Below are 13975 nucleotides of genomic sequence, written 5' to 3' on the forward strand. Positions count from 1 at the left end.
TGCTCTTACCCTGTGCTCCTTATTTATTTTTCCCACCATTTACTGGTTCTTCTTATTGAGAAAAGGATTCATAATGTCTACAGACAGTGGGAGAGAGGAAGATTTAACAACTGCGCCCTTTGTTTCTTTTGTAACCATTGTGTATATTCAGTCAGACAGATTTCTACTCAACATCCCTAGTAACTTTTAACTAAATTGCCCATGGCACTCAACAACCAAGGCAGAACTCCAAACAAAGAGTCTGAGCAAATTAAACAAAAAGACTGAATTTAACAGCCAGTGTATAGACTTAACAGGAATTAAGTCAGCCCCTCAAGGTGAGCCAAATGATCAGAAGAAAGGAAAAAATTCAAAATAGGCCAATGTGAATGCTCAAAGTACAAATAACAGCAACAATAGTTAAGTGGAAGAAAAAGAAGAATTTTGGAAGCTGGCATTTGGCCTAGAAATTGAGATACCAGTTAAGACACCCACATCTCATATTGTCATTCCTGGCATCAAGTCTCTGGTCTAGCTCCCAGTTCCAGCTTCCCCATAATGTGCATCCCTGGACATAAGGCAGTAATGGCGCAAATGATTGGGTCTCACTCACCCACATAGGGAGAACTGGATTGAGTTTAGCTCCAGATTCAGCCTGACCCAGCCCCAGATGTTGTGGGCATTTGGAAAAAGGACTAGCAGATTGAGAGCTTTCTCTCTGTGTGTCTGTCTGCTTATCTCTCCCTCTCCCTCCATTCATCTCTCACTATCTCTTTGCTTCCCAAGTAATAAAAAGAAAGAAAGACTTTCCTCCTGTGAAGAAAGGGTGGGAGTAGGAGATATCAGAAATCCTGGCAACAGATGGTCTTTATCTTCTCTGGGCTGATTTCAGTCCTCAAGCAGTGGCTGGCAGTCCCAGCTGTTTCTTCTATGACTGAGAATCCCTGCCACTCAGCTCCTCCCTGACCATCCTTCCATCACTTTTCCCACCTTCTAGGGCTAGGGTGGCAGAAGCCCATTAAGCACAAGCTCATGAACCTGGTGCAGAAAGTTGAGACCCGAGAACAATGCTGGCCTTCCAGATTTTCATCAAAAATTGCTTCTTCTACTCCCCAAATCCCTACTTTCACCCTTGCCACTGTTTTTTGCTGGGTGTGTTCTCCCCTGACATCCAAATGATCTTGGCCTGTCTCTCATACTCGATAATGTTTTCCCCACTCTAAGATAATACACTTGGGTTTTCCTAGTTGCCCTGTCCTCTACTGGACCATATTGTATACAAGACTGTTTGCCTCTGACCACTCCACCTATTCCCATGAGATCCTCTGTGATCCAAAGATGCCAGTACCACCTGACTCCTTACCTCCCTGAAAGCCTTCCCAAGGTGAGCAGTCTACTTCATCACAGAGTGTCTGGGAGTTCTTAACTAGGGGTGATTTTGCCCTCTCCCTTCAACAGCATATTTGGCTTTGTTTGGAGATATTTTGGTTGTTAGAATGGGAGAGGTGTTAGTTTCAAGTAGGTAGAGAGCATTGGTGTTACCAAATAGCTACAAAGCCTATGTAGCCCCCACAACAAAGAACAATCCAACCCAATGAGTCATCGTGATAAGCAAGAGGGACCCTGCTCTGGAAGAAGATTCAGTCTTTAGGGGCCCTGGTAGGTCTCTCTGAGAAGTGGCATTATAAGTCCATCCTTCCATCTCACAAGCCAGACATACACCTACCCCAGCTAACAACACAAAGTCATGAAACTGCAGGTCACAAGTGTTGAAATGGCCTCATTTCAAAGCTGAGGACCCATGGGAAGGTGCAACTTCACCAAGTGCAGAGAGGCTTGGCTGTCTGGAACTTAATGTTCTATTATAGTAAAAAATGTAATAATCATTCATCTATCTGGCAGGCATTAGATCCAAGACCAGAAGTTAGGTCAGCCTGACAAGACCCACTGTTGACAATTCTACCTCATGTTCTTCTGTCATTTCCAAAGGACAATACAATGTCATTCCTCAGGCAAATATCCGAATCTTTTTTAAATTGTGTTCTACTGTGTAATACAAAATACTGGTGTCATCCCCTGTGTATCCTCAGTGTACTCAGTTTAATGACTGTGTATTACCTTCCAAGGCCACATTTTCTCTGGGACATATTCTTGCATGATAATATATTCAGTAAGACAGTATAATGCACTTAAGTTCAGGAATGACCACAGATTTGGATTCAACATTTTATAAGTCTTATTTGCAACTGTGGTGATAGAAACTCAGCTGAGGCTTTCTTAAGCCTAAAAAGGAAATTTTGGTGCTCTTTTGTTTATGAAGTCCAAGGTTATAGACTTCCTGAATGGCTGAATCTGGGGATTCAAACAATACCCTTAGATCTGTTCTCGTTTTCCACTGTATTTTGAACTTACAGCCTCCAGAACTGTGACAGAATCCATTTCCATTGTTGCAAGCTCATAACTTTGTGTTCACCTGCTGCAGAAGTCATACAAGTCTAATACAGAAGATTTTTTAAAGATTTATTTCTTTATTTGAAAGACAGACTTACAGAGAGGCAGAGGCAGAGAGAAACAGAGAGAGGTCTTCCATCTGCTGGTTCACTCCCCAGATTGCTGCAATGGCCAGAGCTGTGCTGATCTAAAGCCAGGACCCAGGAGCTTCCTCCGACTTTCCCATGTGGGTTCAGAGGCCCAAGGATTTGGGCCATCTTTTACTGCTTTCTCAGACCATAGCAGAGAGCTGGAATGGAAGTGGAGCAGCCGGGTCTTGAACCAGTGCCCATATGGGATGCCAGCTCTGCAGGCCAGAGCTTTAACCCACTGCACCACAGGACCAGCCCCAACCTTTCTTTCTTTTATTGTTCCTTTATTTTTTTCAATATCATACTTTCAATTTGCTTTATAATCATCACTAACTATAATGTTAACAAGTAAAATGTAGAAAGACCACTGTTCCAAAGGAATATAGACAAGGGCTATAAACAATAATCAAATCATAAAATTTTTTTCCAAAAGAAACATTTTATTTAAGGAATACACACTTCATGCATTTCATAAGTACAACTTTAGGAATATAGTGGTTCTTTCTACCGTACCCACCCTCCCACCCTTGCTCCTATCACTCCTCCTCTTCCTTCTCCCATTCCCAGTCCCATTCTGCACTAAGATCCATTTTTTATTAACTTTATACACAGAAGACCAACTCTATACTAAGAAAAGAGTTAAAAAATTTGCACTGAAAGGAAAAAAAAAAGCTGTCGCTCAACAGTCGAGACAAGGGCTGTTCGAAGTCACTGCATCTTGAAGTTACTTTCACTTCTTTTTTTTGTTTTTGAAACTTAATTAACTTCAAAGAAGCACCCAAGAATGACACATTCTTTGGAAGCACTTAGGCATAATTATAATACAACTCTTTGAGGACAGAGGTCTTGCATGGGAAGTTAATTATGGTGAAATCTATTGTTAATTTAACAATTAACATACTTATGTATGACATCAGGGATCACCTGAGGCTCTTGACATGAGCTGCCTAGGCTATGGAAGCCTTTTGAATCCAAAAACTCCATCAGTATTTAGACAAGGCCATAAGCAAAATGAAAGTTCTCTCCTCCCTTCAGAGAAAAGTACCTCTTTGTTGACCATTTCTTTCCACTAGGGTCTCACTCACAGAGATCCTTCATACAGAACATTTTTTGCCACAGTGTATTGTCTTTCTATACCTTAAAGGCTCTCATGGGTTTTTCAGCCAGACAAGAAAGCCTTAAGGGCTGATTCTGAGGTCAGAGTGCTACTTAAAGTGATTGTGATTCTTCAAGTCTGCTCTGTAGACTGCTTCCCATGTTGGAGCATTCACTCTTTTTTAATTCTATCTATTGTTATTACCAGACACTTAATCCTGCCAATATAATCATTTTAGCACTTAAGATGGTATTTTTACCATGCAGTTTAAGGGAATTTGAGGTCCCATGGCAAGTTTTAAACTGTACTCTTAGAAGTAAGTCCATAGAAGTACACATGCAGAAGTATACAGCTTTACAGTTAAAACTTCATATACTTCATAATTAAATGTTAGGAACATGGTGATTATTCCCACCATGCCCACCCTCCCACCCATACTTCCACCCCTCTCCTCTTCCTCCTCCCTCTATTATTCCCACTTTTATTTTTTACTGAGATCTATTTTCAATTGACTTTATACATATATGTTTAACTCTATGTTAAGAGTTCAAAAATAGTATGGGGAAAAAACTGTCCTTAACAGTCAAGACAAGAGTTTTTCAAGTCATTGCTTCTCAAAGTGTCAATTTCACTACAGATTGCCTAATTTTAGGTGCTCTATTAGTTATCACAGGTCAGGGAGAACATATGTTATTTGTCCCTTTGGGACTGGCTTGTTTCACTAAGTATGATGTTTTCCAGATTCATTCATTTTGTTGCAAATGACTGGATTTCATTTTTTTAACATTGTGTAATATTCCATGGTGTGCATATTCCATAATTTCTTTATCCAGTCTTCAGTTGATGGGCATTTGGGTTGATTCCATGTCTTAGGTATTGTGAATTGACCTGCAATAAACAAAGGGATACAGATAACTCTTTCATATGCTGAATTAATTTCCCTTGGGTAAATTCCCAGGAGTGGGATGGCTAGATCATATGGTAGGTCTATATTCAGTTTTCTGAGGTATCTTCCTACTGTCTTCCATAGTGGCTTTACCAGTTTATATTCCCACCAACAGGGGATTAGGATATGTTTTTTTTTTTTTTTTCCCACATCCTCACGAGCATTTGTTGTTTGTTGATTTCTGTATGAAAGTCATTCTAACTGGGGTGAGGTGAAACTTCATTGCAGTTTTGATATTCATTTCCCTGACAACTAGTGATTCTGAGCATTTTTTCATGTGGCTGTTGGCCATTTGGATTTCCTCTTTTCATAAATGTCTGTATCAATCCTTTGCCTATTTCTTAACTGGGCTATTTGTTTTGTTGTTATTGAGGGTTTTTTAATCTCTTTATATATTCTGGTTATTAATTTTTTATCAGTTGCACAGTTTGAAAATAATTTTTCTCACTCTGTTGGTTGCCTCTTCACTTTCCTGAGTGCTTCTTTACAGTACAGAAACTTCTCAATTTGATGCAATCCCATTTTTTAAAGATTTATTTTATTTTTTTGAAATACAGAGTTACAGAGAGAGAGCTAGAGACAGAGAGAGAGGTCTTCCATCTACTGGTTCACACCCCAGATGGCCGCAATGGCCAGAGCTGCGCTGTTCTGAAGTCAAGAGCCAGGAGCCCCCTCAGGGTCTCCCATGCGGACGCAGGGCCCCAAGGACCTGGGTCATCCTCCACTGCCCTCCCAGGCCACAGCAGAGAGCTGGATCAAAAGAGAAGCAGCTGGGACCAGAACCAGTGCCCATATTGGACGCCAGCACTTCATGCTAGGGCTTTAACCTGCTGTGCCACAGCGCCAGCACCAATGTAATCCCACTTGTTAATTTTGACTTTGATTGCTTGTGCCTCTGTTGTCTTTTCCAAGAACTCTGCCTGTACCAATGTCTTGTAGGGTTCCCTCAATGTTCTCCAGTAATTTGATGGTGTAAGATTGTAGGTTTAGATCTTTAAACCATTTTGAATGGATTTTTGTGTAAGGTGCAAGATAAGGTTCCTGATTCATACTTCTGCATGTGGAAATCCAGTTTTCCCAGCACCATTTGTTGAAAAGACTGTCCTTGCTCCAGAGATTGGTTTTAGTTCGTTGATCAAACAGAAGTTAGTTGTAGATTCTTGGATTGATTTCTGGCATTTCTGTCCTATTCTATGGTCTATCCATTTGTTTTGTACCAGTACCAGGATGTTTTAATTATAACTGCCGTGTAGTATGTCTTGAAATCTGGTATCTCCAGCTTTGTTTTTGTTGTATGATATTGCTTTAGCTATTAGGAGTTTCCTGTGTTTCCAAACAAATTTCAGCATCATTTTTTTCTAGATCTGAGAAGAATGTCCTTGATACTTTGATTGGTATCACATTGAATCTGTAAATTACTTTCAGTAGTATGGACATTTTGATGATATTGATTCTCCCAATCCATGAACATGGAAGATTTTTCCATTTAGTGAATCTTCTTTTATTTCTTTTTTAATGTTTTTAATTCTCATCATAGAGATCTTTGACACCTTTGGTTAAAGTTATTCCAAGGTATTTGATTTTTTTTTGTAGCTATTGTGAATGGGATTCATCTTAGAAGTTCTTTATCAGCCACGGCATTGTTTGTGTATACAAAGGCTGTTGATTTTTGTGTATTGATTTTATAGCCTGTTACATTACATGAGAGGAAGATTTGTTCTGCAGCTATGTAATGGAAAGTTCTGTAGATATCTGTTATGGTCATTTTGTCTATAGTGTCAATTAATTCTGCTGTTTCCTTGCTGATTTTCTGTCAGTTGATCTGTCCATTGCTGAAAGTGGGGTATTGAAGTCTCCCAATATTATTGTATTTGAATCTATGTCTTCCTTTAGCTCTCTAAACATTTTCATTAATAGCCAGGTACCTTGAAATTAGATGTGTATACCTTTATAATAGTTACATCTTCCTGTTTAATTGATCCCTTTATTACTACAAAGTGCCCTTCTTTGTCTCTTTTAACAGTTTTTGTGTTAAAGTCTATTTTCTCTGATATAGAATGGCTACAACAGCTTTTTTGGGTTTCTGTTAGCATGGAATATCTTTTTTCATCCTTTCACTTTCAGTCTGTGGGCATCTTTGTTGGTGCAATGTGTTTCTTGTAGGCAGTAAATAGATGGGTTTTGGTTTTTAATCCATTCAGCCAATCTGTGTCTTCTAACTGGAAAGTTGAAGCCATTTACACTCAAGGTGACTACTGATAAGTAATGACTTTTGTTCTGACATTTTTCCATAATTATTTCTACATTTTACTTTGGCTTTCCTTTGTACTTTTACTGGGAGATTTTCTGCCTTTACTTTCTTCTGTAGTGATGAGCATTTTTCTGTGTTTCCATGTATAACACATCCTTAAGCATCTTTCGCAAGACTTGATGGGTGGTGACAAGTTCTTTCAATTTCTGTTTGTTATGGAAGTTCTTTATTTCACCTTCATTCATAAATAGGAGTTTTGCAGGATACAGTAATCTGGGTTGACACTTTTTTTCTCCTAAGACTTGGACTATAACTCACTATTATCTCCTAGACTGTAGGGTTTCTAATAAGAAGTCCACTGGAGATCCCCTGAAAGTAATCTGGTGTTTCTCTCACGCACATTTTAGAATCTTTTCTTTATGTTTTACTATGGAAACTTTGATTACAATGAGTCATGGTGAAGATCTTTTCTGGTCATTTCTATTAAAAGTTCTATGTGCTTCCTGTACTTGTTTATCCCTTTCTTTCTCCAAAGTAGAGAAATTTTCTCTAATTATTTCACTAAAAAGGCCTTCTAATTCTTTCTCTCTTTCTGCGCCTTCAGTAACTCCTAGAACCCATATGTTGGGTCATTTGATAGCATCCTGTGGATTCCCAACAGTGTTTTTTAGTTTTCTAACTTCTTCTTGTTTTTGGTCTGACTGCATAATTTGTCTTCTAAGTTGGATTTTCTTTCTTTGCTTCACTGATTCTGTTGTTAAGGCTCTCCACTGCATTTTTTATTTGTTCTATTAAATTCTTCATTTCCAAGATTTCATTTTGATTTCTCTTTAAGATCTCAATTTCGTGGGAGGAATTTTGTTTCATGTCATGTACAGATTTCATTAGTTCATGCATTTGCTTTTGATTACTTTTAAGTAATCCTACAATCAATTTTTTGAATTCCACTTCTGGCACTTTCAATCTCATCATCTTCACAATCCAGTATTGTAGTATTGTGTTCTTTTGAGGGCATCATGTTGTCTTCCTTATTTTTTTTATTGAATTGGTGGTTCATTTATTATTTGGCATTTGCGGAGATACTCATTGGTTTCTTTGTTTTTTCACTGTGGCAGTTTTTATCTTTGGATTATGCCTATGGATTAGTGGAATCTCTACTCTTTCAGTGAATACCTAGAGGCATGTATCAGGTATGGCCAGGGAGTTCTGTTCAGTGCTCCAGGGTGAAAGCCATGTCTAAGATGACATCTTGTTTCAACATGGTAAATCTCTTTTTTTTTTTTTTATCAGAGGGGAAGTTTGTTCTGCTCTGTTGGCATAGACTCAGCTCACCTCCTCAAGAGACCAGTACCTGACACTAACCCCAGTGGGTATAGTATTCACCTGCACTGCCACAAGGACAACACAAAGTATCTGTGCAGTCCTCAGTGTAAGCTCAGATTCCCCAGCAATGTCCCTCACCAGGGAACCAGTGAACCCTGTGTGTGGAGTGTCCTACAGTGACTGCCCAAAGTCCCAGCCATACCCTGAGCCCTTTCACACAGCCTCAGTATTTCTGAAGTCCCAGCACACTAGCTTCCCACAGTAACAAGCACCCAGCCCCCCGTCAAACTCAAGTGTCTCCCCACCAAACTCAAGTGTCTCCGCTTGGCTGGTTGCTGGTTGTGGACACAAGCTGATGCAGCTGTTACATATATCTAAAATGGCACCCACTGTCTATTGGCTTGTTACAGGATGCAGTTGTAGGGTGATCAGGGAGGGAGAAACATGCCCCACTTTTTTTTTCTCCTGAGTTTGGCAGGTACACTATCCACCACAGGGCTCCAAGCCTATTCCGTTCAAGCTCTTCTTGCAGCTCTATTGGCAGTGGCTTGGGCTACTGCAGATTGGTCTCACCTCACTCTCCTAAACTGGTGTAGAGGCTCTTGGCTGCTGGGATCCTGAGTTGTGTACATCACACCCTCCATGTTGGCCCACATTATCCCTCTGATTTGCATGGAGTTTCCTCTGCCATTTTCTCCTTCACTCTTCCCTAAGATTATACTATCTCTGCTTTTTTTAAACTCTTCTCTTAGACTAGAGCAGTAATCTCCCTCCCTACTCCACCATCTTAATGCCTTGATGTTTCATTCTTATAAATTTGTTTCTTTTTGTATTCTATATAACTACCACTTACCAGAGAAAACATCATATTTGTGTTTTGTGGACTGGCTTGTTTCCCTAAGCCACTAAGCATAATGGTCTCTGTCACTCTATTGGAAAACTTGGATTGACTTCCAGCTTATAGCATCTGTCTGTAACAGTCCCAGCAATTGTGGGCATTTGGGGGAATGAACATGCAGATAAGATTGTGTTCTCTCTCTTTCTCTCTCTCACTCTCTCTCTGATAAATAAGTAAAAATTAAAAACCATGATGGATGTTTAACTTAAGATGCTGCTTGAAATACCTGCATCACACATCAGAGTGCCTGGGTATGAGTCCTGGCTCCAGTCTTGGATTCCAGTTACCTACGAATATGTACCCTGGAAGCAAGTGTTGGCTCAACTACTTGATTTCCAGCCACTCACAAGGGAGGCAGCATTTGCATTCTCAAATTCTTGCTTTGGCTGGGCCCAGCCCCATCTCTTGGAAGCATTTGGAGAGTCTACATATCTCTCTGCCTTTCAAATAAATGAATGAAATAATTATATTATTTTGTACTACCCTAGCACAAAAGTAGTATGAGAGTCTCGGTTGCTCCATATCCCCAGTAACATCTTGTATACTTACTCATTCTTTTTAATTTTAGCCATTTGAATAGATTTGCTTTCATTGATATGTCATTGTCATTTCATTTGTGTTGCTCTACTTACCAATGTTATTGAGTATCTTCCCATAGCTTTTTTTTTTTAAGCCATTATCTATTTGGTAATGTACTCTTTCAAATTTTTTTCCCATTTTTATTAGGATTTCTTTTAAATATTTTATTTGTTTACTTGAAAGTCAGAGTTACATGGAGGCAGAGAGAGAGAGAGAGAGAGAGAGAGAATCAATCTTTCATCTGCTGGTTCACTCCCCAGATGGCCACAATGGCCGGAGCTACACTGATCGGAAGCCAAGAGCCAGGAGATTCTTCTCCCATATGGGTGCAGGGGCCCAAGGATTTGGGCTATCTTCCACTGCTTTCCCAGGTGATAGCAGAGAGCTGGATTGGAAGTGGAGCAGCCGGGACTCAAATGAACGCCCATATGGGATGCCAGTACTGCAGGTGGCCACTTTACCCACTATGCCACAACACCAGCCCCTGGGATTTTCGTATTATTTTATTCTTAGGTTTTTCTATATATTCTAGATTGTTATTCATCAACTATGTGATTTATAAATATTTCATTACATTTAGTCAATTGTATTCCTTTTAATAATGTGTTTATAAGAGTAGAGGTCTTAATTTTGATAAAGATTGAAGTATCAACATTTTCCTATATGGATTTTGTTATTGATGTCATGTTTAAAGATATAATTACCCAGGGCCAGTACTGTGGCTTAGAAGATTAAGCCTCTGCCTGGCATCACATATGGGTGCCAGTTCAAGTCCTGGCTGCTCCACTTCTGATCAAGATCCCTGATAATGTGCCTGGAAAAGCAGCAGAAGATGGCTCAAGTGCTTGGGCCCCTGCACCCACATGGAAGACCTAGAAGCTCCTGGATCCTGCCTCCTGGCTTCAGCCTGACCCAGCCTTGGCTGTTGTGGTCATCTGGGAAGTGAACCAGCAGATATAATCATGGAATCTCTTATCATCTCTCTCTCTCTGTCTCTGTCTCTCTCTCTCTTCTCTCTCCTTCTCTCTGTGTCTGCCTTTCAAATAAATAAATAAATATTTATCTATATATATAAAAATCACCTAAAATAAGGTTGTAAATATTTATTTTATGACTTTTATTGGTTTTCTAACTTAATTTCACATTCAAAACTGTTAGCTAGCATTAATTTTTGATCGAGTATGGAATTCAAATTTGACATGCTTAAATCCAATTTATCCAGCATCAGTTGTAGAAAATCCTACCCTTTCTCCATTGAATTGTCTTTACAACTTTGTTATGATCACATACACATGCTTGAGTCAATTTCATTACTTACAAATTGCATTATAACCGCAAGAGTCACATCCTGTAATCTTTGCTACAGTCAAGTAGTTAGAAACAAGTCACAGGTCCTGACACCTTCCAGGGCAGGGGATTATACACGGGTATGGATTTAGTAATGTGATCACTGGAATCTTAGTGTCTAGCTACCACCTGTTATGGCATAAGGTAATAGTATCCAGGCTTCCAAGTATACTGTGCTTAGAATAATTGCAGATGTGAGTATGTGTGCATGCACATGTGTGTGTGTGTGTGTGTGTGTGTTGTTTATTTCTTAAGGGGAGAATGATCAGTCTTTCCTGGGCTGTAATCACTTCCATTTACTATTTTCAGCTTCCTCCTTCATTAGTCACACTATCTATGAAGATTAGTTTTAGGTGTCAACTTGGCTAGACTAGTGCCCAATTATTTAATCAAATATGACTCTAGGTGTGGCTGTGAGGGTTTTTAATAGATGTGGTTGACATCTAAAATCAATTAGTTCTAAATGGAGGAAATCACTCTTGATAATGTGGGTCAACTTCATTCAATCAATTGAAGGTCTTAAGAGCAAAACCTGAGCTTCCCCAAAGAAAAAGAAATATTATGTCAAGGGTGCAACTGCTATCTGAGTTTCCAGTTTGCTGGGCTGCCCAGAGGATTTCAGACTTGTCAGCCTCCACAACTGCATGAGCCAATTCCTTAAAATAAATTTCATAATATATACATGTATATCCCATTTGCTGTGTTTCCCTGGAGAACACTAAAATACTAGACACTTTGTAAAGTAATTCATCTACACTACAATCCTATCCAATTTTTCTTACTTTTAAGGTTTTATAATTCCATAAGAAAATTGAAAGTATGTCATTATAAAAATTGAAAAACAAAAGACGAGGAGGGATGATAAGAGTGAGGGAAGGAGGGAAGGTATGGTGGGAAGTATCAATATGCTCTTAAAACTGTATATGTTAAGACCAAAAAAAATATGTTATTGCAAAAATTAAAGGAAAAAAGGAAACAAGGAGGGGGATTTGAGGGAGGGAGGAAGGGAAGCAAGTATGGTTATCTTCTGAGAATTGTGTCTATGAAATACAAGACAGCTGTTATCTTTATAGAAATAAAATTTTAAAAAGAAAAATAATGCATAGATATTTGATAAATATATCAAAAAAACTTCTTTACTATTATTTCAATGAGACTTTCAAAGGAAAATATACAGTTCTGTGTTCCATTTAAAGTAAATGTCAAGACATAGATGATTTGGCTAGTAAGATTCTTTAAAATTTATTTTATTATTTATTAGAGAGGGAGAGAGAGAAACCGTTATCTGTTTGTTTGCTTCCCAAATGGCAGCAACAGCCCAGGCTGAGCCAGACTGAAGTCAGGAGCCTTTAGCTCCATTTCAGTCTCCCACGTGGGTGGCAGGAATCAGAGTACCTGGACCACCTTCTGCAGCTTTCCCACTTCTCTTCTTTCCCACATCATTAACCAGGAGCCAGATCAAAAGATGAACATTCAGGACTCGAACAAGCACGCAGATGTGGAAGGCCAGTATTGGAGATAGCAGCTTAATTCACCATGCCACAATGCCAGCCCCCAAGATTTGCACCTCCAACTACAAATGTGTTAACTCTCATGCATTTAAAATATTTTATAAGACTCTAAAACAGTATTATTTATAAGGGAAATGTTCAGGAGAAAAATTCATGACACCATCCAATTTTCAAATAAACTAATTATATATATATACTTTGGAAAAAATTAAGAGAGACAGGTGGTTTGCAGGTATCACGATTCATTCAGTGTGGCCACTGAATTAGGGAGAAGCAGATGGTAGCTTTAATTGGCTAGAAAATAGTGGCCTAGGGAAATGACTTTTTGGTGATTCTCTATACAGAAACCCAAGAATTGTTCACCAGTATTTGTGCATATATAAAGCATTAACAAGTGAGAATGAAAGTGCTAAAAAGAAAGGCATTAGCTGATCTTGGTAATTACCTTAGTGACTCCTGCTAGTGAACATGCAGGATCAGGACAGCATTTGATGGTCAAACTAGCAAAGCAGACATTGCTGGATCAGGCCAACAAGACATTACTATCTCTGGCAAATGTGGTTTTATCCATTTATGGAAAAAAAAGGAAATTAATATTTAATCCTTTTAACTGCATTATCCCAAAGAAAAGAAATTTTTTCATTAATCAAGACTATGTTGGCCACCCACAATAATTTTGAGAGGCTTGTTCGTAGCCTGGAAGAAAGTCAAATACATGCCTATTCCAATATGGCATATATCTGTGCAGTAATCAATAGGAGAAGAATAAATACATGTGTATGTCTCTAAAATTACAGGTCTAAAAGCTAGCAATTACTGAGATACTGAGAGTTTAGTGCAATGCTGATAATAACATTATTAGATTCTCGGTCTACACAAACTGCAAGTGATTTTCATGTTACTGTCTCCTTATCTCTAATCTCATTTCTTGCTTCAGAATTTTCCTAGCAAAAAAGGTTTCAATAGAGTATGCTTATCAACCATTCCAGCTCCAACATTATTGATCTTGTTTCATTTGTGTTACATCTACAAGAGACATGATACTGTGACCGTCATTGGTCCATTGAGCTTTCCTTCATGGTAAACTTCCATTAGCTTTGTCCACTGTGCTCACACACACACATAGGCACTTTTGACTCTCTTCCACCCATTTAGCTTCAATCTCTCCTTCATTAAATTCCCTTTTTGACTGATCCCTTAACATCAAATTAAGCCTTAGCTTAATGCTACAACAATCACTCTTAATGATTTTTATTTGTCTTATAATTACAGCAGTCATCCCTGTAACTTGGTTCATTGTGGTTCATACCCACTCCTTTGTTGGCTAACTCGACAAGGATGGATTCCTTGATTTTTTATTATGTGTTCAAAAAATATTATTCATTGTAGTGAAGAAATACATATAAAACCTGCCTTTGCTTAGAATGCAAGCAGTGGAAGGAGAGAGATGAAATAATCCTGGA

Source organism: Oryctolagus cuniculus, chromosome 5, assembly GCF_964237555.1.
Source record: "Oryctolagus cuniculus chromosome 5, mOryCun1.1, whole genome shotgun sequence".
Classification (NCBI taxonomy): Eukaryota; Metazoa; Chordata; class Mammalia; order Lagomorpha; family Leporidae; genus Oryctolagus; species Oryctolagus cuniculus.